Here is a 26,129-nt window from a genome sequence, read left to right as displayed (position 1 = left end):
AATTATGGTCGTCTGCCCTCTTTTTCCAATTGAAAACCTGAGAAAATCGCTTTTAAAGTTTTTTGCCCGTTTTTTCAAAATCCATTGCATTTAAAGGGATAAACTATTTATTGTATGGCTTAATTTGACCAAATACATTAATATGCTATTAAACCAGGCTGAAGCTCAAATTATTTTAAAGTTTTTATTTGAATAAATAATTTAAAAGGCACTTTTACATACATTTACTAAAATCAGAAAGATTGAACAGAGGTGCTACAGTTTTCCCTGAGAGAGGGTGTGTGTGTGTGTGTGTGTGTGTGTGTGTGTGTGTGTGTGTGTGTGTGTGTGTGTGTGTGTGTGTGTGTGTGTGTGTGTGTGTGAGTGAGAGAGAGAGAGAGAGAGAGAGAGAGAGAGAGAGAGAGGAGAGAGAGAGAAGTGAGAGAGGCAGAGAGAGAGAGAGAGAGAGAGAGAGAGAGAGAGAGAGAGAGAGAGAGAGAGAGAGAGAGAGAGAGAAAGTGAGAGAGGCAGAGAGACAAGGAAACAGAGAACAAATAATGTTAGCCTATGCAATCATATCTTTGTGTAGGCTAGTTGACAATAACAGTACATATTCATAACGGAGATATCAACAGTTAAATATTGGGTTAAAATAAATCAAACACATTGTAATGGATTCTCCTTGCAGATAAATACACTCACAGAATAATTGCACTCACTCACATCCATACACGATAAATACCACAGGGCTGTTGCTGTCATCAGAGGATGACACGTCTCCAGATCCAAAACAATCACTGACTAGCCTTAGCCACTCTTGATGACCAGCAGGAGAGCTTAGGTTAGAAGCCTCCAGTGAGTTCAACGCTTTTGGCGACTTTTTGGCGACTTTGCTCTCTTTTGACATCGACATTTCTCAAATTAATAATATTTCATCTTTCTGAGGAGATCTGCTAGCTTGTTTAACGTTACACATAGCGCTACGAGTCTGACAGGAGGATGGCTGGACCAATCGCGTGCCGGTCAGTCGAAACGGGGCTTCCCATTGACAAATGATCAGCCTTTGTGTACATTTCTAAGCTTTATGATTGGTTCTATACAACGTGTAACACCATATTTGGAAAGCAGAGACGTTTGAGGGGATTCCCGGGAAATGCTCAGAGGTGACGAGAGGAGTTGAGAAAAGCAATATTCATTTCCAGCCAATTTAGTAAAACTTTTAAACTTTAATAGTCATTTAAATACCTTTACTCAATTATCTGGACTACGAAACTTTAGGAGATTATTTTTGAATGTCTGTTCTTTGAAATTTAGCAATAATAATAATAATTTAAAAAATCTATTATTTCATTGTTTTTCCACATAAACGGCCCATATCTTAAAATGGAACGTTGCGACTTCCGAGTCCGACTCATTTCGCCAGATCGGGTCACATATGTCTTCTGTGTAAGGAGTAACATATATGTGTATATATATTTGTGTGTGTGTATAAATGTGCTGTTAAATTATTGAAGTACCCCTGGTATTTTAATCAAATTTTTCAAATAAGATAAATATTTTTGTTAAATGGGCTTTGGGCTGGTTGTCTGGTTTAAACTGTATATGTTGAGTTAGGGGGTAGGGGGAGACCAGGGAGTGTTGTGTAAGGCCCGCTATATTGGTCCAACGCCGGTTCGCCAATACACGGGGAAGGTTATCACGTGTTCTGTCCTCACTCATGCAAAGTATTGGTTGGTTAAATTTGCAATACATTAATCATATATTTACTCGTTATTTCATCTGACTCCATAAATTAAAGGTTTTAATAATATCTGTGCCTCACTAAAAGTGAGCGAATGTTTGACTATTCCTTTTAACCATTAAATGAACAATGTCAAAATCAGATATCAGAGATCAATTCCACAATCAATTCAAATATCTAGAACATGGTTATACATTGGTTACACCAAATAATCTTACCCAGCTTGTAGCCTACCTGAGAGAGAGAGAGAGAGAGAAAGGGAAAGGGAAAGAGAGAGAGAGAGAGAGAGAGAGAGAGAGAGAGAGAGAGAGAGAGACCACCTATTCAATCCACGTCCAGCCAAGAAGAGCCCAGAGAGAGCGAGAACACCTTCCTTTATTCTCTCTTGACCAGGTGACATGGGGGATGGGGGGAGACCACTGTCAAATGGCTTCTATTCAACGAAAGGGGGGTTGCCTTATCTGGCCTTATCTCTAAACCAGTTTTCTCTAAACTTCTCTAAACCTTATTTCCTTTTATTTTATCTATCTGGATATGAGATATCTGTACCACTCACTTTGAGACGTTTCAAATGACACCAAAAACATAACAGTCAATGTTAAATATTCACATTAAACCATGTTCTTGTGTGAGTTCCTAGTTGTTTTCCGAGAGGAAGTGAGGCCGCATGGGGAGGTCCATAGACCAGGCCTCGTCCAGTATTTTCAGTCTTACAGATTTCCCTCCTTGATCCCGTGGGTCACATTCTGATGAACACTTACGGGGTCACAGTAAGACGTTTGTTATAATCCTTGAAGATGTAGCACAAAAATTGTCTTTGCAGTGTTGGCATCTGTAGAAGCTCAGTGGTCTGTGTTCACCTGCAGAACACCTGTTCCCACCAGGTGTATAGCTTGAGTCCAGCAGGTGGATGAATGCGTTCAGGTTCTCTTCCTGTAATCTTGTGATGTGAGCAGAGTTCATAGAGTCAATCTGGACCTTTTGTGACTTGATCAGTTGACGTGTCATTCCTTCATGGAGAAACTTCCGCTTTCCTGGCACCTTCTCCACGATGATGATCTGACCCTTCTTGACCAACCCTGTCAACCCTGTCACATCTGGGCAGACCTCAGTGGATGAAGGGGTTCTCCTTTGATCCACACTGCTTTGTGTGAGACACCTGAAAAGCATCTTACAGTAAATGTCCGCTTCACGATTGAACACATATGAACTTACAGTCGTAAGGAAATGCATAGGAACGCATAATGCAATAAAGCAAAATCATGTCATGTTCCTGTGAAATACCATGTTCATGTCAGCAAATGTGAGTGGTACATTTGGTCTCATCAATTACCAGATTTTTTACAGTTTTTTTCGATTGCTAAACGACAGTGAGTACAACTGGAGCTACATGTGCAAAACTCTAACTACAGTCTGCACTACCAACAGTCACCTGAGCTAAACAGTTCACAAAACTCCCTGCAAAACTCATTCCAAGCAACACAACTCTTAACACATGGCTCAAAACAGGCTCAGTGCAGCCAAACACTATACACAACCCTCACTGAGATAACACACACTGTCACTCAGAACACACTGAGAGTAAAAACACTAGCATCAAACACCAATACAGAAAATACAAACTTTTCATCTTTACAGTTTGAACAATTTCAGTGACTTCATACAAAGTAATATTTTCTTCAAAGAAAAGAGTGACATTCTTTCACATTATTTATTAAAATTTTTAGAACATAATTCTTTAAGGTAAATGAAAATTAGCAGTTTGCTTCAATAGTCTGTAGTAATTTACGGAATTACAGTAATGAGAAAAAAAAGGTAGAAACTAAAAGTACATACTGTAATTCGAACAAATAATTGAGGGGCTAATCCTGCCTGTAACGGTCACCAGCTGGAGTGCCCTTGAGAGCCACCAGAGGGCACTCCACATCAGACACTCACGTTCACTCTCAGACTACATTTCCCATACTCACTGCCCGGACTCATCATCTCTGATCACTCATCACAGTCACCTGTACCTCATTATCACTGATTGCATTCACCTGTGTCCCATCACCCTGTTAGTCTCAGTCTATTTATACCATGTTCATTCATTCATTCACCGCGAAGTCTTGTTTTAGTGTTACACTGCATTTCTGAGCATTCTCTTGGGTCCCTTGTCCCTTGTCCCTTGTCCCTTGTCCCTTGTCCCTTGTCCCTTGTCCCTTGTCCCTTGTCCCTTGTCCCTTGTCCCTTGTCCATCTTGCCCTGTTCCCTGGATTACTCTCTTGCCTCTGGTCCCTGCCTGTTTTGTTTGTTTGTTTGTTTGTTTCTTTGTTTGTTTCTTTGTTTGGACTGCCAATCTGTGTATGACCCTTGCCTTTACATTGGATTACACCTCTGGATTGCCCTCAAATAAAGCTGCATTTGGATCCTCTACCCTCGTGTCTCAGAGCGGTTCGTAACACTGCCTCTCTCTAGCATCAGGCCACAGGTTTTCATCAACATCACATATAATGTTCTCTCTTGCCATGCACCTGGGGAAGAACCTTCTGGAGCCTTATCCATCCCTGGCAGTCCTCTGGACTCGTGTCCTCACATCCGGCACGCATCCGCCCTCTCCTCAATCATCAGTGTTTGAAAGGCACAAGGCTGAAATCTATTCTGTTTTGAATGTGTGGTTCACAGTTTTGACAGCAGTGTGTTAGCATTTGAACAAAGTGCTGTAAATCCACAGTGTTGTGCAGGTTGTGGTTAAAGTCATGGGATAAGTGTGTAGAGTTTTGAAAACTGTGTTCAAGCAATGAAAAACGAACTAGAGTTTGGTCCACATGAACTGCTGCTGTGCAGACTGTAGTTAGAGTTTTGCACATGTGACTCCAGTTGTGCCCACTGTCGTTTAGCAATCGAAAAAAACTGTAATTACCACGCCATAGGGGTTGAACGACTTCAGATTTTTTTAAGTCGACTGTTATGACATCAAAGTCGAGTCGACGTTGACTAGTCACTCACGTCATTCATAAAAACACAAGAGATGGGACTGCTTTGCAACATGCCCCAATTTGCAATTTATTAGCAGAAAATGATACAGATGCTGACAGACAGTTCATAATATGTTGCAACTTAACGGTAACAATGCAACAATAACTCCCGTTTTAGTGCAAACATTTTTTAGTGATGCATTATGTTGGCATAACAATGCCATTTATGCAAGATGGGCTGTAAGCCTACTCACTGTCACAGTCCTGCTCATTCACAGTTTTTACTTTTCGATCATGGTTTGCATGTTTAGTGAAGTTTCTAATTGACCGTTCGCAAAGACCCTCCCCCTTTAGTTACTGTTGCTATGTCCGACACAGTGAAATATACATCGCGGAGCAGAGAGGACACTGACAACGTGCTGACAAGACAGGACAGAGCAGGTTACTTTTAATATGTAAACAAAGTCTCAACTTTCATATTTGGTCATTTTATAAAGAAATTTAAACAATAAATACCGTTTTGTGGCTCTTTAATGTGTCGTGACAGATCGATGTAGAGCCTCTTAAACAAGCTGCTCGTGAACCGATCATCTCTTCCTTCTAGTTAATTTATAGCATCAAATAAACATGAATATACATAAGAAGGAATGTTGTTTTAACCGCGGAAAGACGTCAGTACACGCCGTTATTCAAGTTCAAATCCTCCAACGTTAATCTACTAACTCTCCTGACTGCTTTGTCGGACAGAAATGGCGGATTATGATTGGTCAGATCGCCTGTCAATCAAACTCCCTGCGAAGGGTAAATTTACTGCTGTCGAGATGATTTGCATTCCTCACTTAACATTAGCGGATGCCTTTTCAGATGAGTGTGCATTGCACTTGTACTTTTGTTGTACTTCAGGACAGACTTACTTTCCAAGTGACATTTTTACAAGCTTCATCTTTAGTGAAGTATTTCCACACACTTGATGGTGACAATCATAGTGTCATGATCAACGCGACTAGTCGACGTCAAGCTTAAAGCGTCACGGCATTGCATTAAGGTCGACTAGTCGATTAATCGACTAGTCGGTTCAACCCCTACCACGCCAATAGTACTCCTATAGAGGGTCAAGGAAGGACAAAGGAAGATCTTACAAGCTCTTACCCTGTTTCTAGAAACATTGAAATAAATGGCATTCTAACAAAACAACCAGTGCTGGGTTAAAACAACATTTCATCAAGAGTGTCAGCAAAATGTTGGTGTAACTAAACATAGAGATTCAATTGAATTGATGTCCTAAAACATTGTTGCAAGTAAAATGGACAACATACAATATGCAGAAATAAAAATAAGTTTCAAAAATAAAAATAAGTTTCAGAAATGTTTGTCTGAATTATTCAAAGGAAATGCAGAAATCAAAATAAGTTTCAGAAATGTTTTTCTGAATTACTCAAAGGAAAAAATGCAGAAATCAAAATAAGTTTCAGAAATGCAGTAAGAGGTTGGTGTAAACCAAATAAATCAAATAAATGGTAGGATCAATGGTTTTGTGTGTTTGTGTGAGAGTGTTTTTTTAGACTGTCAGAGTGTGTGTGTTTGAGAGTGTGTGTGTGTGTGTATTGATCTGGTTAAGTCACAGTCGATGACAGAGTTGAATTGTAAATTTTGTAATTGATTGAAGCAGTCACACTTCAGATTCATCCATTTTAATTATGTTTCTGTTATTAGTAGGTATGTTGAGAAATCAGGGGCCCTCTAATTTTCCAACTCCCACCAACAATCATAGAGTTTGAAATTGAATGGCAGGTCTGCCTTAGAATTTGCCTTGATTTGTGACTGTAGCCATTCAGTTGTCCATGTGTGTTACATTAGTTGGCAGTTTGTTGTGAATAGCGTATGCTATTCTCTGTGTCTCTGTTAGACCACGATTATGAGATCAGCTCCATCCTGTGTGTGTGAAGCTATCTGGATCTGTTAGTGTGAAGATGACACATCTTCGTATGAGGTGTAGTGTTCAGCCTGGATAGACTCTATCTACTCCAGGTGATGATGTTGTGAGGGTATAGTGATGGAGGTGTGTGTTCAGTGTTCATGTCTAGGAGATGGGTGGAATCTAATCTATAACAATTGTGTTGCAAATTTCGATCCAGTTCTAAACTGGGAGGCCATATTTATGCAGTAATGTAATAGTGTGACGTGTGAAAAGGCCTTTTGTAATGTCTTTTCACCCATCTCCCGAGTCTCAGGTTATGTTCTAACAATTCCGCTGTCCTGGATTTGCTCCAGGTGGGCTCCAGCCCCTCCTGGCATCCGTCTTCCGAGGAATTTGCAGAAGTAAGCCTGAGACAGAAAACAGAGAAGAGCGAACCACAGGTAATTCCAATATTTCAAGACATTAAATTCAGACGTGTGGAATTATTTTACTTGTTCCATTATTATGTCAGTTGCAATTTTAATTCCAGATGTCACATGAAACCGAGTTTCATTGACCAAGTCTGAATTGTTGCTGTTGTTTCAGTGTGTTGTGACACCTGAAGCTGCTTTTTCAGTTCAGCCTTCAGTCCGCTGCATGTGCAATGCTCATTGCTTTCTCTCATTACAGCCAGATCTGTGGGTTGTCTGGTTAGCATCTGCTGTCTATGGTGTCGTTCACACATTTTAGTTTGTGCAGATATTTTTTGACCTGCAAAAAACTGTGGTACTTCTGTCTGCTGTTTAGCATTTCACACCCTCCTCGTAAATTTACTTCTCTGATTAGATTACATTTTAGTTGTTGCACAATTTGGTTTGCTATTACCTGTGCCACAATTCTAGCCGTGTTTTCTAACGGTGAAAAATAAAGGCATACCCCTCCCCTTTTTGGCACTGGGTAGCACACAAATTAAATTCTGTTTCAGAAATTCAATTTTAATGATGAAAGTCACACTTTTCCAATTATTGTCCTGCTCGGCGAGTGTAATATAATGTTTATTATAATTCAAGTTATAATATAATTATATTCTTTAACAATACAAGTCAAATGATATTGTTTTCGGTCTCTGAAGAGTCTCTGGAACGACTTAACGCATGGTCAAATCTCTACTTGTTCTCATGTCAATACATTTGAATATGAAAAGGCTTTTTGGCTCAGGGCTGATAAGATGTACATTCGCTGTTTCTCTTTTTTCTTTGCTAAGTTTCAAATACCCTTCTTCTCATTTAATCTTTTTAAATGGCCATTATAACGTTTGATTATTCTATTTACTCTTACTTTATATTTTTCCGTTTATAGATCAGGAAACTATATCGCTTCGAGTTCCTCACCAGGTCTCCAGCACAAGTGGTCAGTCCCGAAGATCAGAAGCTGAGGCAATTGGCTAAATATCTAGGATTTTGCCGTAATTCCCACGCACAACAATCAAAGATATATTCAATAGCCCCCTTGGATGCCCTTCAGGAACTTAATTCAATCGTTTTACTTTAATAGGTTTTGGCCACCATTAAAGACGCGAGTAGATCAACTTTACTTCTCTTTAATAGCTTTGCATTAGCCAAGCCCGCGATTCACGTACACTTATCTAAAGTAACATTAAATTAGAACAGAAGTCATCGGAAGCGTCCAAGCTAGATTGACCAACCAGCATCTTGCTGATGTAAGGCTGCTGCCAGTATGTCTGGTTGACCCCTCGATGGAACAAAAGGCCCCCCCTGGACATTAACACTTGAACTATCTCCTGCATATGCAACAGGGATTTTGAGGCGCTGCACACAGTGCAGTTCGCACTTCACACACACATCTCCCCTTCATCCCCCCTCCTCCTCACCTGAAATACACTGAAAACCTATGCAATGTAAAGTATGTACAAGAAGTATCTAGGCATGTTTGATATTATTTAAAGTGTCTCAGTGCGTCTGGTAAAATGGTCTCATTCTCCCAACCATAATGAAAAGCTAAAAGAAATTATAAAGTATTAGAAAGTGATGTGCCCCTTAAAGGTGTTTTTCCCTCCCCCAGATCTTCCATTCAGACTGTACCTCCGTATGTAAAACAAGAACCTATTCAAATACAAATTCTGATCTCCCAGTGTGAATCCCTGAATAGGGAACCAAAATCTAATTATAATGACAGACCACCATTTGGTAAGAATATTGAATTATCTGGGTATATAAGGAAAAGGTGTAGAAAAGTTCGAGGAGTCTGTAGGTTGACTGCCCACACAACCGCATGTGTGTAATTTTCGTTGCCAGGTAATAATCCTTACAAATCCTTCGATTCCCGAATTGTTGTTATGTTATGATTAACTGATGTTTCTATTCTTGCGAATGGGATTTTGAATTATTGCTTCATTACCTGGTCAATAAATTGTAAACGTTTGATTTTATTCTGAACGACTCTGAGACTTGTTTTTCCCAAATAAGATTAACGGATTCGTGTATTGCCATAAGGCTGCGTCAGAGATTAGCGACGGCTAAAAACTGATATCAGGGAGTGTGCGGGCGACTTGGATGAGAGGATGTGTTTGTCCGACTAGGATCAGCACGACGCTGTTTGGTTAACCTAGCTTGGACGCTTCCGACGACTTCTGTTCTAATTTAATGTTACTTTAGGTAAATGTTCGGGCTTGGCTAATCCAAGGCTATTAAAGAGCCAAAACTTACTAAAGTAAAAACGATTGAATTAAGTTCCTGAAGGGCATCCGAGGGGGCTATTGAATATATCTTTGATTGATGCGCGGGTACGGCATAATCCTAGATATTTAGCCAACTGCCCCAGCTTCTGATCTTCGGGGCTGACCACTTGTGTTGGAGACCTTGGTAAGGATCTCGAAGCGATATAGTTTTCCTGATCTAAGCGGGTAAAGTATAAACAGAGTTTAAGAGAATAATCAAATATTCGTTTACGTTTAATGATGCACAGATATCATTAAAACCTTTTCATTTATGGAGTCAGATGAAACGAGCTATTGCATGTGAGAAAATATATTGCATTTAATCTTGTTGTGTTGCGTAAAAGGAAAGACAGAAACACGCAGAGAAACCTTCCCCGTTTCATTGGAGACCTTCTTTGGACCAATAGACGGGCTTACACTGATTCTAGTCGAACTAACCCATCCTCTCATCCAAGTAGCCTGCACACTTCCTGATATCAGTTATTAGCCGTGGCTAATCTCTGACGCAACCTTGTGGTAATATGCGGATCCGTTAATCTATTTGGGAAAAACAAATCTCAGAGTAATTCAGAATAAATTCAAACGTAAGAATTTATGATTTGTTCAAAGTTCAGAGTTACTGCGTTCTCTGACGCCTTAAATATGAAAAGGTTTTTGTTTCAGGATTAATGAGATGCGTTCGCTGTTTCTGATTTTCAAATTCATTGTGAATCACATTATAGCCACCAAATTCAGCATAGACACACGTGTTTAATTCAGTTTACACAGGACACATGGCCTAGAATACAACATCTACAACCTTTGCCTAAGTGTTTCAAATACACTTACAGCAAAGCAATCCTGTGTTTAAAGAATAAACTCAATTAGTCTATGTGTAGGGTGACCATATTTTAGTTTTCAGAAAACAGGACGGGGGCGTGGTTTGGGAGGCGTGGTTAAGGGGTGGGGGCGTGGTTGGGGTGAATGCATCAAAAAATACTTGACAAATGCATTCACAACCTTGCAACTATGTTATTGTACTTTAATACATAAAGTAGCCTAATACATCCTTTCCATTCAATGTTTGGCCCGCAACAATAGAATAGCCTACTATTAAAAAAAAGTTTAGCTTTTAACACCTTTTACATGACACTATTTCTTTTCATGGCCATAGCATAGCTTAAAAATCTACCACTAAAATAAAAAAATCTACTACACTATTTCAGTAAAAAAACAATTTCAATCCTCCTGATGTTCTATTGTAGCCTTTACTTTCTTTATGTGGGCTTCTACTTCGCTAGCACCTTTATTTGACACTGCAAGTACGTTCCAGCTTTGCAGTTCATGCATTCTGCTTTACACGGATCCCGGCCGAAACGGAAAAAACTGGAATTTTCTCTGTAAATTATCTGTGAATTTACATTTGGGCTTTTTTTTTTTTTTTTTTACGCTGTTAGCTACTTACATCTTATCTCGCACTTGACCGTAAACTGAAGCATCGACCGTCGAGTCCTGGTCGAGTCACGCTGCTAAAATTGAAATTCTGTGTCTGTGAACGTAAAGTCCGCCTACTTTGATTTGATTGGTCATTTCAAATATTCTGACATTGAGGAGCAGTGTGACAGACCAATGAGGCTGAGATGAACACACACACACACACACACACAGTGGCCTCTGTATTCTGACGTGCTCTCTGCTTGCCGCTGCGGATTGAGGAACGCGCTGATTATAACAAGACGGGGCGAAGCCGGTTTCATATGTTTTGTGTGCAAAGGCAAGCATGTATTTAAAGTACACGCTTAATGGCCCAATGAAAAATAATGAAAACCAGGACATTTTCATCACTTTATAAAAAACAGACAGGACGGCCAGGACAGGACCTGAAAACAGGACATGTCCTGGGAAAACAGGACGTTTGGTCTGCCTATCTATGTGTATATATAACACAAACAACTATTGTGTGTTTTATGAAAACAACAATATGTTATGCACAATTACAATTTTGAAAATGCAGACAGGTTCAATGAATTTAGATGTTAAACTATTAAGCTATTTGCTATTGGGCTGCTACCCGGCCAAGATGGCGCCGCGGATGGCTGCCTCGGTGTTGAGCTCTCCAGTTGTTACACTGTTTTTGTTAGTTTGTCCTGTTTTATGTTTGTCATTCGCTATCAGTTATACCAGGGACGAACTGCTGAACATTCGGCAGTGCACACCAACTGATCACCAACCAGTTTTTGATTCTTCTGGCGTTTTGCGGAACATTGTCGTCGGTTGTGCCGCTGCACTGTGGAAACAGTATAAGACGCGCAGGCGTGGGAAGCGAGCCGGCACACTCGTTAAGCTCAGGCAGCGCGGATTCAGAACGGCGCTGCCTAGCATCCATCTGGCGAATGTCCGCTCTCTCCCTAACAAAATGGACGAACTACTTCTGCTCTCACGCAAAAACAAGGACTTTACCAACTCTGCTGCTCTGTGTTTCACGGAAACCTGGCTGAACGAAGCCATTCCGGACAGCGTGTTACATCTACCGGACTTTCAGCTGTTCAGAGCGGATCGCGATATGGAGTCAACGGGGAAAACGCGCGGTGGTGGGACATGCTTTTACATCAACAGAAGGTGGTGTACTGATGTAACTGTGTTAAGGAAGATGTGCTGTCCTGATGTGGAAGTGCTTTTCATTAACTGTAAGCCGTTCTACTCGCCGCGGGAGTTTTCCTCGCTCGTTCTCATCAGTGTTTACATTCCACCGCAAGCACACGTGAGTACGGCGCTGCAACAGCTGGCTGATCTGATCACAGAAACAGAACAACAACACCCGGACTCTGTTCTTATCATTCTCGGAGACTTTAATCAGGCAAAACTCACACGTGAACTGCCTAAATTCAAACAGCACATTACATGCCCCACCAGAGAGAATAATATTTGGGACCATTGCTACACCACAACAAAGGATGCATATCGCTCCGTCGCCAGAGCAGCTCTAGGACTTTCCGATCACTGCCTGGTTCATCTTCTACCAACTTACAGGCAAAAACTTAAAACTGCTAAGCCAGTAATAAGGACTGTAAAGAGATGGACCAACGACACAGAGCAGGTCTTACAAGCCTGTTTTGAATGCACTGACTGGAGTGTTTTTGAAGCTGCTGCCAGCGATCTGGACGAGCTCACAGAGACTGTAACATCATACATCAGTTTCTGTGAGGATTTATGCATCCCTACCAGGACTTACTTATCATTCAACAATGATAAACCATGGTTCACACCAAAACTCAGACAGCTTCGTCAGGTCAAAGAAGATGCCTACAGGAGTGGGGATAGGATCTTGTATAATCAGGCCAGGAACACATTGACAAAGGAGATTGAAGTGGCTAAGAAGAGCTATGCCAAAAAGCTGGAAAACCAGTTTTCCTCCAACGACCCTGCATCAGTGTGGAAAGGCCTGAAAGACATTACCAACTACAAGACACCATCCCCCAGCATCGACAGCAATAAGCATCTTGCGAACGAGCTGAATGTCTTTTACTGTAGATTTGAGACCCCCGATCAGACACCCCATACCCGCCCTGACCATCTCTCTACACAGCCATCAACACCTCCAGCCATCCCCCTCCCCTCCCCCCCTGCACTTCAGATCAGTGAGGATAATGTGCGTCAGATCTTCAGGAAACAGAAGAGAAGGAAAGCACCAGGCCCAGACGGTGTTTCACCAGCCTGTCTGAAAACCTGCGCTGACCAGCTGGCCTCTATCTTCTCACTGATCTTCAACAGATCACTGGAGCAGTGCAAAGTCCCTTTCTGCTTTAAACGCTCCACCATCATCCCAATCCCGAAGAAACCAAAGATCACAGGACTCAATGACTACAGACCTGTTGCCTTAACATCTGTGGCCATGAAGTCACTCGAAAGACTGGTGTTAGCATATCTGAAGGACATCACTGGACCCTTGCTGGACCCCCTGCAGTTTGCCTACAGAGCAAACCGGTCTGTGGATGATGTGGTCAATATGGGACTGCATTACACCCTACAACATCTGGACAAACCAGGGACCTATGCAAGGATTCTGTTCGTGGACTTTAGTTCTGCCTTCAACACCATCGTCCCATCACTGCTCCAGACCAAACTGACCCAGCTCTCTGTCCCTAGCTCCATCTGTCAATGGATCACCAGCTTTCTGACAGACAGACAACAGCTAGTCAGAATGGGCAAAATCACGTCCGACAGCCGCACCATCAGCACCGGTGCTCCACAGGGATGTGTTCTCTCACCACTGCTCTTCTCCCTGTACACAAATGACTGCACCTCTAAAGACACCTCTGTCAAGCTCCTGAAGTTTGCGGACGACACTACTGTTATCGGACTCATCCGGAACGGTGACAAGTCTGCGTACAGACAGGAGGTGGAGCAGCTGGCTCTTTGGTGCAGTTATAACAACCTGGAGCTGAACACGCTCAAAACAGTGGAGATGATCGTGGACTTCAGGAGAAACCCCCCTGCACTCCCTTCACTCACCATCATGGACAGCACTGTGACTGCAGTAGAGTCATTCAGGTTCCTGGGCACCACCATCTCTCAGGATCTGAAGTGGGACACTCACATAGACTCTATTGTGAAGAAAGCCCAACAGAGACTGTACTTCCTGCGTCAGCTGAGGAAATTCAACCTGCCACAGGAGCTGCTCGTACAGTTCTACTCAGCTGTCATCCAGTCCATCCTCTGCACTTCCATCACCGTCTGGTTCGGCTCTGCTACCAAAACCGACCTCCGTAGACTACAGCGGATAGTTCGGACTGCTGAGCGAATCACTGGCACTACCCTTCCCACACTCAAAGTACTGCACTCATCCAGAGTGAGTAAAAGGGCTCGCAAAATCACTCTGGACCCGTCACACCCAGCACACTTTCTGTTTGAACTGTTACCGTCTGGTCGACGCTACAGAGCACCGAGCACAAAAACAACCAGACACTGGAAAAGTTTCTTTCCCCAGGCCATCTACCTCATGAACACTTAAATGTTCCGCTACTGTGGAACAAACATGTGCAATACTTCCCTCAGACATTTCATTATAGCACCTTATAACTTTATATATATTTATAATTTATAATCTTTTTTTTTTTTTTTTATTTGAATTTTTTCTATTTTTTATTTATACCTATGTTACTTGTCTTGTCACTTTATATTGTATGTGTACTGGAAGCTACTGTCACCAAGACAAATTCCTCGTATGCGCAAGCATACTTGGCAATAAAGCTCTTTCTGATTCTGATTCTGATTCTGATAATAACTGAAGGCCTTGAGTGACCAAAGTTGTTAGGTCAGTAAGAGTTTTAGATGCATTTGAGCTTTGGTTACTTGCAGAGTGCTGGTTTGTGTCATTAGATTGTGATTGTCTGCGTTTTATGAAATAGGGTGGAGGTCTGCCTCTGCCCAGTGACCAACACTTTTCCTCTGTATGGCCTGTTTCGTAACAGGAATTACAGAATCTGTTCAGTTTGCCACAGTGTGGCTTTCTGAATTCTCCTGCAGATGGAGGATCTTCATGACATTCTAACACAGCTACCTCACCATGCATTTGTTTCCGTTACTCAATTCTTGTTGCCCAGCTAACAATACCTTCAAATGTATTTTGTGCTGGAGAAGCACCACACATGAGTGATTGCTGTACACGCGGCCCTACATTTGTAAGCAGGAATTCAAGGAGAATTACATTGTTGTGGTTAACACCTTCAATTCCAGAATACTCCTCAAAAAGTTCAAACATATTTTCTGCATATGTCTCAAACGATTCTTCAGTACTCTGTTTCCGATTGAAAATCAATTCCCATCCAACAGGACTACAACCACGCAGCTCGCGAAGGCATTGTTTTAGTCTATTCAAGATTTCGCTCTCAGGCTAATTTTGATGCATTGACTGCACAATGGTGCCTGTCATCAAAACCTGTGGTATCTTATAGATCAGAACATCTGGAATTGAGCTGATAACAATTTGCCAAATATCTTTTGGTTGGAGCTGAAATGCATGTTTTAGACAAAAAATGCGTCTCCACCATGTTTCGAATGGCCCTTTCAAAGGGAATGGTCCGATCTCTGCTTTAAACAAGCTACATTCAGTTACTGTTAAAGGACGCCGAATGGTTGACTCTGTGCCGTTTGGGTGCCGTATCACCTTAAGGGCAGAAACAGGCACTCTTTTCATAACTTTATCACATGCTTCATCTGTCTGAAAAGATACAAGATTATTAGAGCAGGCTGCCGCATCTAAGAAGTGTACATTTTTAGCCCAATCGCCGTTAAGCTTGTTGGGAGACTTGGACTTTTTAGCATTTAGCTTAGACTTAAGATCTGCAATGGTGTCTTTGTGATTTTTACACTTTTTAGTCAGGGCTAACAGCTCAACTAGTAATTTATCTAGCTGTGTTTGAAGATCTTGAATCTTTTCCTCAGACTTTTGTGCCTCTGCATTTTTAGAATGCACTTCTTCACATTTAGCATCCATAAGCGAAGATAGAAATTTTGTTAACTCATTTAGCTGTTTATAACTTATGAAGTTTAAAGCCTCAATTATTTCACCATGTTTTGATTTCTTCTGCTTACTACCCACTATTTTCCACCAAGTGAAAATTTCATTGTCAATAGCATCCATGTTAAGACCTTTTCTACTGAGTTTGTACAGTGTAGGCTCAACCTTTTCGGCCCCTAATGTAAACAGGACATGATCAGTACACATGATTTCACAATAATGGGACTACTTAGATTATTCTGATACTTCTAATCTCTGTTTCATACAATTCATATACTTGTATTACTCCAGCGTGTTACAATGTTTTAGAGTTTATTCTGCCATCGTTTTTATAGACTCGCCACATTTAACCGCTACTGTCAATCAAGTATCGCTTGTGTTTCACTTCCTCGTCTCCTTCTGAGAACGAATCTTCTGTGTGTTGGAAATATTTTAGAGATTACTCTGCCATCGTTTTTACAGTCTCGCCATATCCCCAACCACCTAACAGTGATAACCAATCAACATTTTCTAGCTTAACCGTCTTACAGCTAATTTTCCCGAATTCAATTTGACTAGATAGTCTTCTTTCTAAAAAAGATCTATCTCCATCCCAGCATATCAAATACTTTAGAGGTTTACTTTTCAGAGGAACTTAAATAAGCCAAATTAAATTGAATTACTTCATTTAATTCCATCGGTGTTAAAGTTTAAGCTTTTAAATGCAATATAGAGTTTGTCAAGATTAGTTTAGGTTTAGTATAGGATATTAAAGCTGCAGTCGGCAAGTCTGGCAGATTGGGTCGATTAGCCAAAATTTGGAATGTTTACAACTCTCATGCCCCTCCCCACTACCAGCGAGCACCCTCCCATCGAGGTCGTGCTCGTCAGTGCGTCACTGTGCGTGTGTACCTGATTTTCTGTGAACGCGTCCGTCTCTTCAGCATCTATCAACACCATGGACTCGGAGGTAGGCTGCCCTGGCTAATCTATCCATAGATAGCAATAACCGAGGAATTGGAAGCTTGTTAGTAGATTTTCTCTCCGCCATCACGCTTCATGCAATCTCCAGGCGAACTTCAGGCGTGGCGTGTGCATGTGATATTAACGTGCGCGAGTGAGGGGGGATCTGTGGCGTGTGCACGACCTGTGATTGACAGTCAGATCTCACACCCCCCTGCACTGATTGGACCCGATGATCCGGGAGCGGTGGATTTTTGCAAAACAAATAACACGCTCCAGGTGGAGTTAGAAGCTCGGGTTTTTTTCTAAAACCATCTTATTTATGTTGTTCTGTCGGATTATAGTGTCAATTTCACTGAATATGATCAAAAAAATTTTGCCGACGGCAGCTTTAACCCTCTGAGGTCTGAGCTGTTTTCTGGGCCTGGAGGTGTTCTGACATGCTCTGACATTTGTGTTTTTTTCTGTTACTAGTGACATTTTCATGGCTAAAGTCTAATTACACTGTATTCAGCACAAACTCTGCTACAATAATATATCAGCAGCATGTATGTAAAAGTTTGTAGTTTTGAGATAATGACATTTATGCGTGGTTTGTGAAAATACAAAAAAAAATTCTCACTGAAATAAGGCCATGAAACCCATACTGATTATTTCTTCACAAGACTTTTGAAAATTGTATGACGTAGCCTAGAATATTTGCTCCAAAACTATGTGAAAATCACCCTGACTGCTCATTCAGATAAGACAATGTATTGATTTAAAATTTCTAAGACGTGTTTTGTGTGACAAAGCCATATGCGAAGAGGCGTGATCATCTCATGAATATGTAAGGTTTTAACACCTGAGAAAGACAAAGACACTCCCCTAACTGCCCTATTAGGAGCGATCAGGCCCTGTCATTCAGAGCAACCTTGCACAAAGCATGAGGAGATTTAAAAAAGAATGGCTTTTAGATTGTTTGGATTTATTTACAACACAACACAATCCAAAAATACAAATGACAAAAGAGCACATTGAAAACAATGATCCAAAGACAGAGACCTTTGTGCCATTCCTAAAAACATTGTACATACATACCTTTCATTTCCAAGGTGTTTGATTTTCACTTTACCATGTTCATGTACAGAGACTCATGTGAATGTTGAAGTCAGCAGGACTCAGTTGCATCTGGTCCCTGAAAGAAAAAAAAAAAGAAAAAACTGTGAACATACTGATATCAAGAGAAACTATAGGGCTGCACGATTTTGGGAATAGATTTTAGATTTTTCTGGTTAAAATTTCTTTTTAAAATTCACAGAATACACACACACACACATGTTTCCAACAATATATAATGAACACCAGGTTTGTTGTGCCTTGTAGGCATAGGCTACGCAGTGCTGCATAAAATAATAATAACAATAAATTAAATCTTCCAAAAGATTTCAAGAACAACTACACTAGAGAAAAATATATTGATTATCATATGTTACTTCAAATGTTTCCATTCGTTATGATGATATGAAATGAGATAATAGTAAAAACATAAAGCCTAATGTTTGGTGCATTTTTCCTTTCAAACGCAATCGCGCTCCAAAATATGATACATTAAAACGCAATCGCGCTCCAAAATATGATACATTAAAACCCACAGCGCGCTCCAAAATATGATACATTCAAACGCCATCGCGCTCCAAAATATGATACATTAAAACCCACAGCGCGCTCCAAAATATGATACATTAAAACCCACAGCGCGCTCCAAAATATGATACATTAAAACCCACAGCGCGCTCCAAAATATGATACATTAAAACCCACAGCGCGCTCCAAAATATGATACATTAAAACGCAATCGTGCTCCAAAATATGATACATTAAAACCCACAGCGCGCTCCAAAATATGATACATTAAAACCCACAGCGCGCTCCAAAATATGATACATTCAAACGCCATCGCGCTCCAAAATATGAAACATTATGGTTATACATATCTATGTTTGAGCAGATATCCACAAACAGTATTTAACAGTAAACACGGGTCTAAATAGTATAATATTCACCATATATCTAGCAACAGTTCAACTGCAATGTGAAGTTTATGCAACAATACCATAAACTAATAAGTAAGAATTTCTTACCTTACATCTTTCTTGTCTTCAAATCGCGTTCTTCTTCTTCTGAGGTAAATCCATGTAAGCTCACAGCGTGTCTTCCAAACTCGACGAAAAGCAGAGACTTGTGAAGTGTTTTGGTGTTTTGTGTTTGAGGTAACGAGGCCGTTCGCGTTCCATGTGGAGGTTTGCATGTGAATCTCTTTTGCGCGAGTGGGCGTGTCGAATTAAAAAGTAATTAGCAAGCGTTTGAGATACTGGACATCCTGTTGGTTTTATACAAATTACTTAAACAGAGAATATTTGTTTTCAGTTTGAATCCGATCATTTAAAAGTACACACTTAAATGTGTATAAAGGTATATGGCTCATAAATGTGTGAGAAGTATTCGCTGAGTTTTGTTTCAGTTTATAGACATGCTCAAGAAAAAAAAGTTCACCGCGACGGAGAGGCAGAACGCACACCCTGTTTATTTTCTTTATTTTACAAAAGCACAATGTTTTGATTTGATTGTAAGTGGACACATACAAAAGTAGAAATATCACAGATTATTTTTTTATATTTCTTTTTTCTGTATAACCATAAATGACGGAGTCATTTAAGTTTATGTTGCTGCTATGTGAAAAAAATCCAGCAAAACGCGTCGGCGCGTTTCTCGACCTCAGAGGGTTAATGTTTTCAATGTGGCTTTTGGGCCTACCAGTCAGCCAGTGACACAAAAGGGTTAAGGGTTTTGGACGCAGCATGGCTTTAGCATTTAGCATTAGCCTTGAGCGTTTTGAAAGCAACATGGACAATAGCATTTAGCATTAGCCTTGGGCGCAGCATGGCTTTAGCATTTAGCATTAACCTTGGGCACAGCATGGCTTAGCATTAGCCTTGAGCGTTTTGAAAACAGCATGCCAATAGCATTTAGCATTATCCTTGATATTTGAGTTTTAGCCTGTAAATCATATCATCCTGTTTTCCCAAAATGTTCTTTTCATAAACAATGCATCGATCTGCCTTTTTATTTATAAAATCACTTGTTTTCCGATCATTTACAAACTTAGATTTTTCTTTCTCTGTTTTCTGTTAGTTTGCTCATTCTCTTCACGTGTTGCTGGTTTGTTTTAACAAGCCCAGATACAACAATGGCCGGAAAACATGCGGCTGATTTTAAAACTTTTTAGGCTTTACTTTTTCAGCTCTTCATCGAGTTATTAATTATTTGGAAGATGTTATTCTCACTTTAAAGGTGAACTAAGTAACTTTTTTACCTTAACCGAACAGCTTCGGAGTCATTGGAATAGTTATATGACTTTTTTCGGGTTGAATGGTGGTCGTCTCGCACCCCCCGAGCGCCTGTGAGCCGAAAAACCACCCTTGCAACTTTGAGCCGGCGGGCCGCCGGCCTCAGTGTCAGGAAGTATTGCGGTATATCAGGTCTCGCGATGTAACGAATTGCTTTACGTTATTTAGTCAGACTCTAATAAATATCGTTCTTGTTGATGGACTAGTAGACATCTTCAGAGGTTATCTGTGCCTGTTCGATGTCCGACGCTTTGAAGTTATTCAGTTACTCAGTTACTTAGATGAAGTTATTACAGAGGCCAGACAGACTCACGGAGGCGATTGGCATCTCACAACTTGCACTTTATTCCCCAATCGAACTCATGTAACTGTCTGTCACCCGTTCTACCATCCACAGCTTTACTTGATAAACAAAAGTAGGATAAGAATGAGCATCAAACTGAAATAACCCGCATACATGGGGTGTTCGAGGTGCACATACAATACAGACTGCCGACAGTTCAACAGGGCGCGCGCAGCTCTTAAAGGGGCCACACCTTATTTCCACTCATTACAGCTTCAATCCTACTGAACAGGTACCGGTATAGAGGGCGGAAGGGATCAGGCCGTGAGTGCAGAGACGGCTCTGCGCGAGTGGTATTTACAACAGTAATGTTAAATACAAGTACTCCACAGCGACTCTAGGGGTCCGCTGTTTGACAAAAACGGAAAGATGCATAGTGTGCCTTTAAGTTTTGTTTCTTGTTGCTTAGGCAAAACAAGGAGATCTTTAAAATCTAATACACAAGGTTTTTCATTCTTCATCTGGCTGCCGCATCATGTTCTAAACAAAGGGTTTTAATTCCGACACGTAAACAATGCAAACATTTCTTCAACACTTCTATAAAGGGCAGAAAAAGTTTACTTACCATAGCGGCGGAAGAAAGAGAAGATGTTCAAACCTCGTGCTGATTTTAGAATCCCAAATACTTGTTGGAAAGGACGTTTCTCGTGAAACTGTTTTGATCTGTTTTGAGATCACGTCGAGGTCACCATTTTGTAAGGCCCGCTATATTGGTCCAACGCCGGTTCGCCAATACACAGGGAAGGTTATCACGTGTTCTGTCCTCACTCATGCAAGGTATTGGTTGGTTAAATTTGCAATACATTAATCATATATTTTCTCGTTATTTCATCTGACTCCATAAATGAAAGGTTTTAATAATATCTGTGCCTCACTAAAAGTGAGCGAATGTTTAACTATTCCTTTTAACCATTAAATGAACAATGTCAAAATCAGTTAGAATAATCACATGTAACAATTTAATATTTCAGATATCAGAGATCAATTCCACAATCAATTCAAATATCTAGAACATGGTTATACATTGGTTACACCAAATAATCTTACCCAACTTGTAGCCTACCTGAGATAGAGAGAGAGAGAGAGAGAGAGAGAGAGAGAGAGAGAGAGAGAGAGAGAGAGAGAGAGAGAGAGAGAGAGAGAGAGAGAGAGAGAGAGAGAGAGAGACCACCTATTCAATCCACGTCCAGCCAAGAAGAGCCCAGAGAGAGCGAGATCACCTTCCTTTATTCTCTCTTGACCAGGTGACATGGGGGATAGGGGAGACCACCCTCAAATGGCTTCTATTCAACGAAAGGAGGGTTGCCTTATCTGGCCTTATCTCTAAACCAGTTTTCTCTAAACTTCTCTAAACCTTATTTCCTTTTATTTTATCTATCTGGATATGAGATATCTGTACCACTCACTTTGAGACATTTCAAATGACACCAAAAACATAAAAGTCAATGTTAAATATTCACATTAAACCATGTTCTTGTGTGAGTTCCTAGTTGTTTTCCGAGAGGAAGTGAGGCCGCATGGGGAGGTCCATAGACCGGGCCTCGACCAGTATTTTCAGTCTTACAGTTGTAACACATGGGGTCAGTTGTAACACTGTCAGTTTGACAAGTCAGAAAAGAGCTGTGGTGATGTCATCAATATCATACACTCGCATCACCCTTTTGAGCTCACTGGATAAGTAGCATGTTACTGTAAGCAACATTGTACATTTTTTTACCAAATAAGTATGAAGTAAAAAATCTTATCAAGATTATTATTTTTTTTTCTAGCAATCATTGTATTGTAGATACAGTTATTTGACTTGCATAATCTAAAACTGTTTCTCTAGTTTATTTTGATGCTTTGCATTCTTGCTAAATTCAAACCCACATGCTAAAACAGTTAGCTAAGTTATGGCTGTTTGGGGTGGGGATAGTTGAAACAGTTCATTAAAAATGTTACAACCAACCCCTTATGACATTTCCAAATATAAATCACATCCCTTGTTGAGACAAAATGTGAGTTTTTTGTTGCACTTTGAGGGATTTGCGGTAAATATGACTCCATTATAGTTTATGCTCATGTCTTATAGGATAAAAACATTATCCACATCAATTGAGCACGTATCATTTTTTTGTGCACATTTGTTGATTTATGTGCATCTCGGCATTTCCATCCAGAGTTTTTATGTGATATCCCAAAATTCACATAAAATAGGTGGATGGCAACATAACTAGTGACTGAACCTTTATGTGACAAGAATACAGTACAGACAAAAAAACACACACGGCACTCGTTTTTGTGCTAAATATCAAGTCCTTAAAGAAATACAATACAATATTTTTTTGTTACTTTAAATTGTTTACTTTATTCAAAACGGATTATTCTTTGTTCTTCAAAAATTTTTTGCATACATTTAGATTGTGTAGATCTTATTTCAGCAAATGACCTTTCATTGTTACATCTATCCCCAGCCTGTTGTAACAATGGAACTCTTTGTGTTTGACAACCACTGAGTTACCGATGCTCAAACAAAAGGTCTTACTTTCATTCCCGGTCTCCCCTAAATGTTTAGTAAAAGGGCTACATTAAGAGTAGTCTCAGCCTCAGACGTCACGCCCACGGAACGTTGGCTAAACGTCTGATGCATATGGTACACTTAACTGGAAACACTTCAGGAATGTCGAAGTCGTCATCTGATTGGTTGAATTTTATCGGATTTCCGGGGGGTGCGAGTGTCGCGTTTATTTTCGGTCCGCTGGGAAACAAATGTCATGACGCCAAAACCCCTCGTGGAAGAAGAAAGCCGTTGTTTTTACAACTGAGACAATGAGCGCTTACCACGATCAACTAAACGCTGAATTTTCAAAAGTATGTGAAGTTCGCGGTCTGTTATTGTAGGGACATCAACATTATATTGTCACGCCCCTAAATATGACGCAGTACAAAACAAACTGTGATTGGTTGTGTTACATGTCAGTCAAACGTCCTCTTGGGCGGTCCTTGGCCAAGAAATGCTGCGATAGAGTCCAGACCTTCTGCCGTCAGTCTGAAGGTCTGGCTATGCGAGACTACATTAAGAGTAAACGAAAGAACAGAAGAGAAAGAAATGTGTGAAAACCACAAACCAGAATGAACATCAAGAGGAAGATTGTTAGGGTGCATCATGGGCTGATGCACCAATGATAGGGTCATATAGGACAGAGTTCAAGAGACTTCCTGCAAAATGAGGTTTTGAGAGTGCAATTGACAATGGAGATAACCCTGCAAAAGTTGGTTTGAGTTGTTTTATTTAGCTTGGTGCTTAACTGTGTTGCTACTTTATTATTTTACTTTATCCACAATAAATTATTTACTGTGAATGTGCCAGACTTCAAATGCATTAGCTGCAATTGGTAAACAAATAGAAGATGAACAAAGTGCAGTAAACCCTAAAACTATTTGTGCAGAATTTATTGTACAGCATCATAGGTAATGTAGTATTTCAACACAAATTCCATTTTTAAATAAAGTTCTTTAAAAAAATAAGCTGAAATAATGCGAACAGATAACTTCAACAAAATCATATACCATCAATTAACAACTTCGGAGCTCACCAGAGGTCTGTAAAGGTTTATTTGTTATTGTTATAAAAATAAAACTTTTTTGCGTTTTTGCCTTATATTATGATAGGACAAGTAAGTAGACAGGAAGCAAAGTGGGAGAGAGAAAGAGAGGGAGACGGGATCAGGAAAAGTCCACAAGCAGAGACTCAAGCTGTGTCCCAATGTGAAGGCTGCATCCTTCGAAGGCCGCACCATGTAGCCTTCGTAGGATTTCCTAATTGCGCAACCAGGTGTTCCTGATCACCGCTCCTAGCGCCAAGCAACGGTGCGAGAGGACAGCTGCCTTCCTGATAATTCATTTGATGTAATTAAGTAAACTGCTATGGAGCCAGCATTGGCTATCGTCATTTTTATGTTTTACATTTTTACTGGAGGACATGTATTTTGGGCCGGATTACACTTTAAACTGTTCAAGTATTGGGTGTTAACTTACGTAATGTAATGATATATGAAAAGAAAACGTACATAGGCCTTTATATATTCAAAGGTTCAAATGTTCACTTATATCTTACCTTGATGCTATTTTTTTGGCAAGTGTATTATTTTTATTATGTACACAAATGGACCATGGTGAACATATTTACACAGATTTTCAACCCTGTTTGAATATAAAACCCAGTTGAATTAAAAAAGTGCAAGTGCAAACGTTACTCCTGCTCGTCATCAGCAGCTTTCAGTTGCCAGACGACAAGAATAATTAAGCCGTAGGCTAGACCGGTCCGAGCGCCTCAGATGCGCCCTTTGATATGGGACGCAGCTGTAGTTAGCAACAATTTGTTAATTTTGTGACAATGTCCAGAACAATTCATTCTCTTTTATTTACACATTTAAAGTTGCATAAAAATAAATAAATGTTCAGATTTTTTCTTTTCTTTTAAAAAATAAAAGTAAAAAAAGTTAAACAAGAATATGTAGAATTTTTTTTTATTTTTCAATCATTCCCTCAAGAAGAGAAAACAGTCTGTCCATCCTCTCCCTTCTTTCCTGTGCTCTCCTCGCCTCTGCCTCCCTCTCTAGTTGCATTTCTTCTCTGATCAAGTCCAAAAACTCGTCCTCTCTGTCTCGCCGCCTTCGTGCTGCTGGTGCTCCTGCTGGTGCTGGTGCTGGTGCTGGTGCTGGTGCTGGTGGTGCTGATGATGCTGGTGGTGCTGGTGGTGCTGCCCCTGGCTCTTCCTCACCGTGGGCACCCACTGCTGAACTCGGCCCTGGTGTGTCCTCAGGGATTGAGGCAATGAGGACAGGGGGTTGGTGCAATGCCCGACCCAACACCTCATCCATGAGGATAAACCAGGGCCAAGTTTCAGCAGTGGGTTTCCCACTCACACCCTCTCCTGTCCCAGGACACTTGCAATCATATGGCAGAGCAAATGAACCATGGCTTGTTAACAATAACAGCACAATACATTTCAGAAAAGATGTGTGTATTAACTTTCTTTGTATTTTTTTTTTTTTTTGAAGTTGTCCCATTATTATTATTATTATTATTTGCCTGTATGGGAGTTACCTTCCCCAGCAGACCCATTTTCTCCAGAATTGCTCTAAAAAAGCAGAAATGGGTACTTATGAAGAATATTAACACAAGGGTGCAATCTTAACATTAGTGCATTGTTAACACTGCAAAATATGACACATCAGGACATGTATACAAAATACTTCAGAAAACATATTTCTGGATACTCAAATTTGGTTAAAACCTTTGTAGACATAGCTTGCATGACAACACTACAAAAACACATAAAAGTGAAAACCCATTGCCTTATCTACTGCTTTTCTTATTGTTGTGGGCTTTATAGGGTGAGTGATATTTCTTATAATACACAAGTGAGATAGACTAGTGCAAATATTACAAATAGGTTGTTAAACTAATATTAGCACAAGTTTGCCTCAAACCACCTGACAAATGAAACCACGCAATGGTGACGAAGGAGTTAAGATGAAGTTTATAAGAAAGAAAAACTTGTTGCTTTTAACTCTGGTTTCGCTAGCTATTTGAGTAAAATCAGTAAATGAAAACATAATACTTACATTTAAATGTGAATTTTCTGTCCACCACCGAACTCT

General features: G+C 40.3%; 2 long non-coding RNA genes across 2 annotated transcripts in view; both read left to right on the top strand.

Annotated features, from left to right (window-relative positions):
- The window catches only part of LOC309508127, a 746,145-nt gene that overhangs the window by 606,883 nt on the left and 113,133 nt on the right, over nt 1-26,129 (top strand). The gene's annotated exons all lie outside the window — the stretch shown is intronic.
- Nucleotides 19,524-21,633, top strand: LOC309508134. The gene is made up of 2 exons (XR_014209407.1): nt 19,524-20,397; nt 20,449-21,633. It is a non-coding gene; the product is annotated as an uncharacterized lncRNA (long non-coding RNA).

This window comes from Leuciscus leuciscus (assembly GCF_965113295.1).
Source record: "Leuciscus leuciscus genome assembly, chromosome: 10".
Classification (NCBI taxonomy): Eukaryota; Metazoa; Chordata; class Actinopteri; order Cypriniformes; family Leuciscidae; genus Leuciscus; species Leuciscus leuciscus.
Note: the sequence above shows the minus strand (reverse complement) of the source record. Positions and strands in the feature narration are given on the sequence as shown.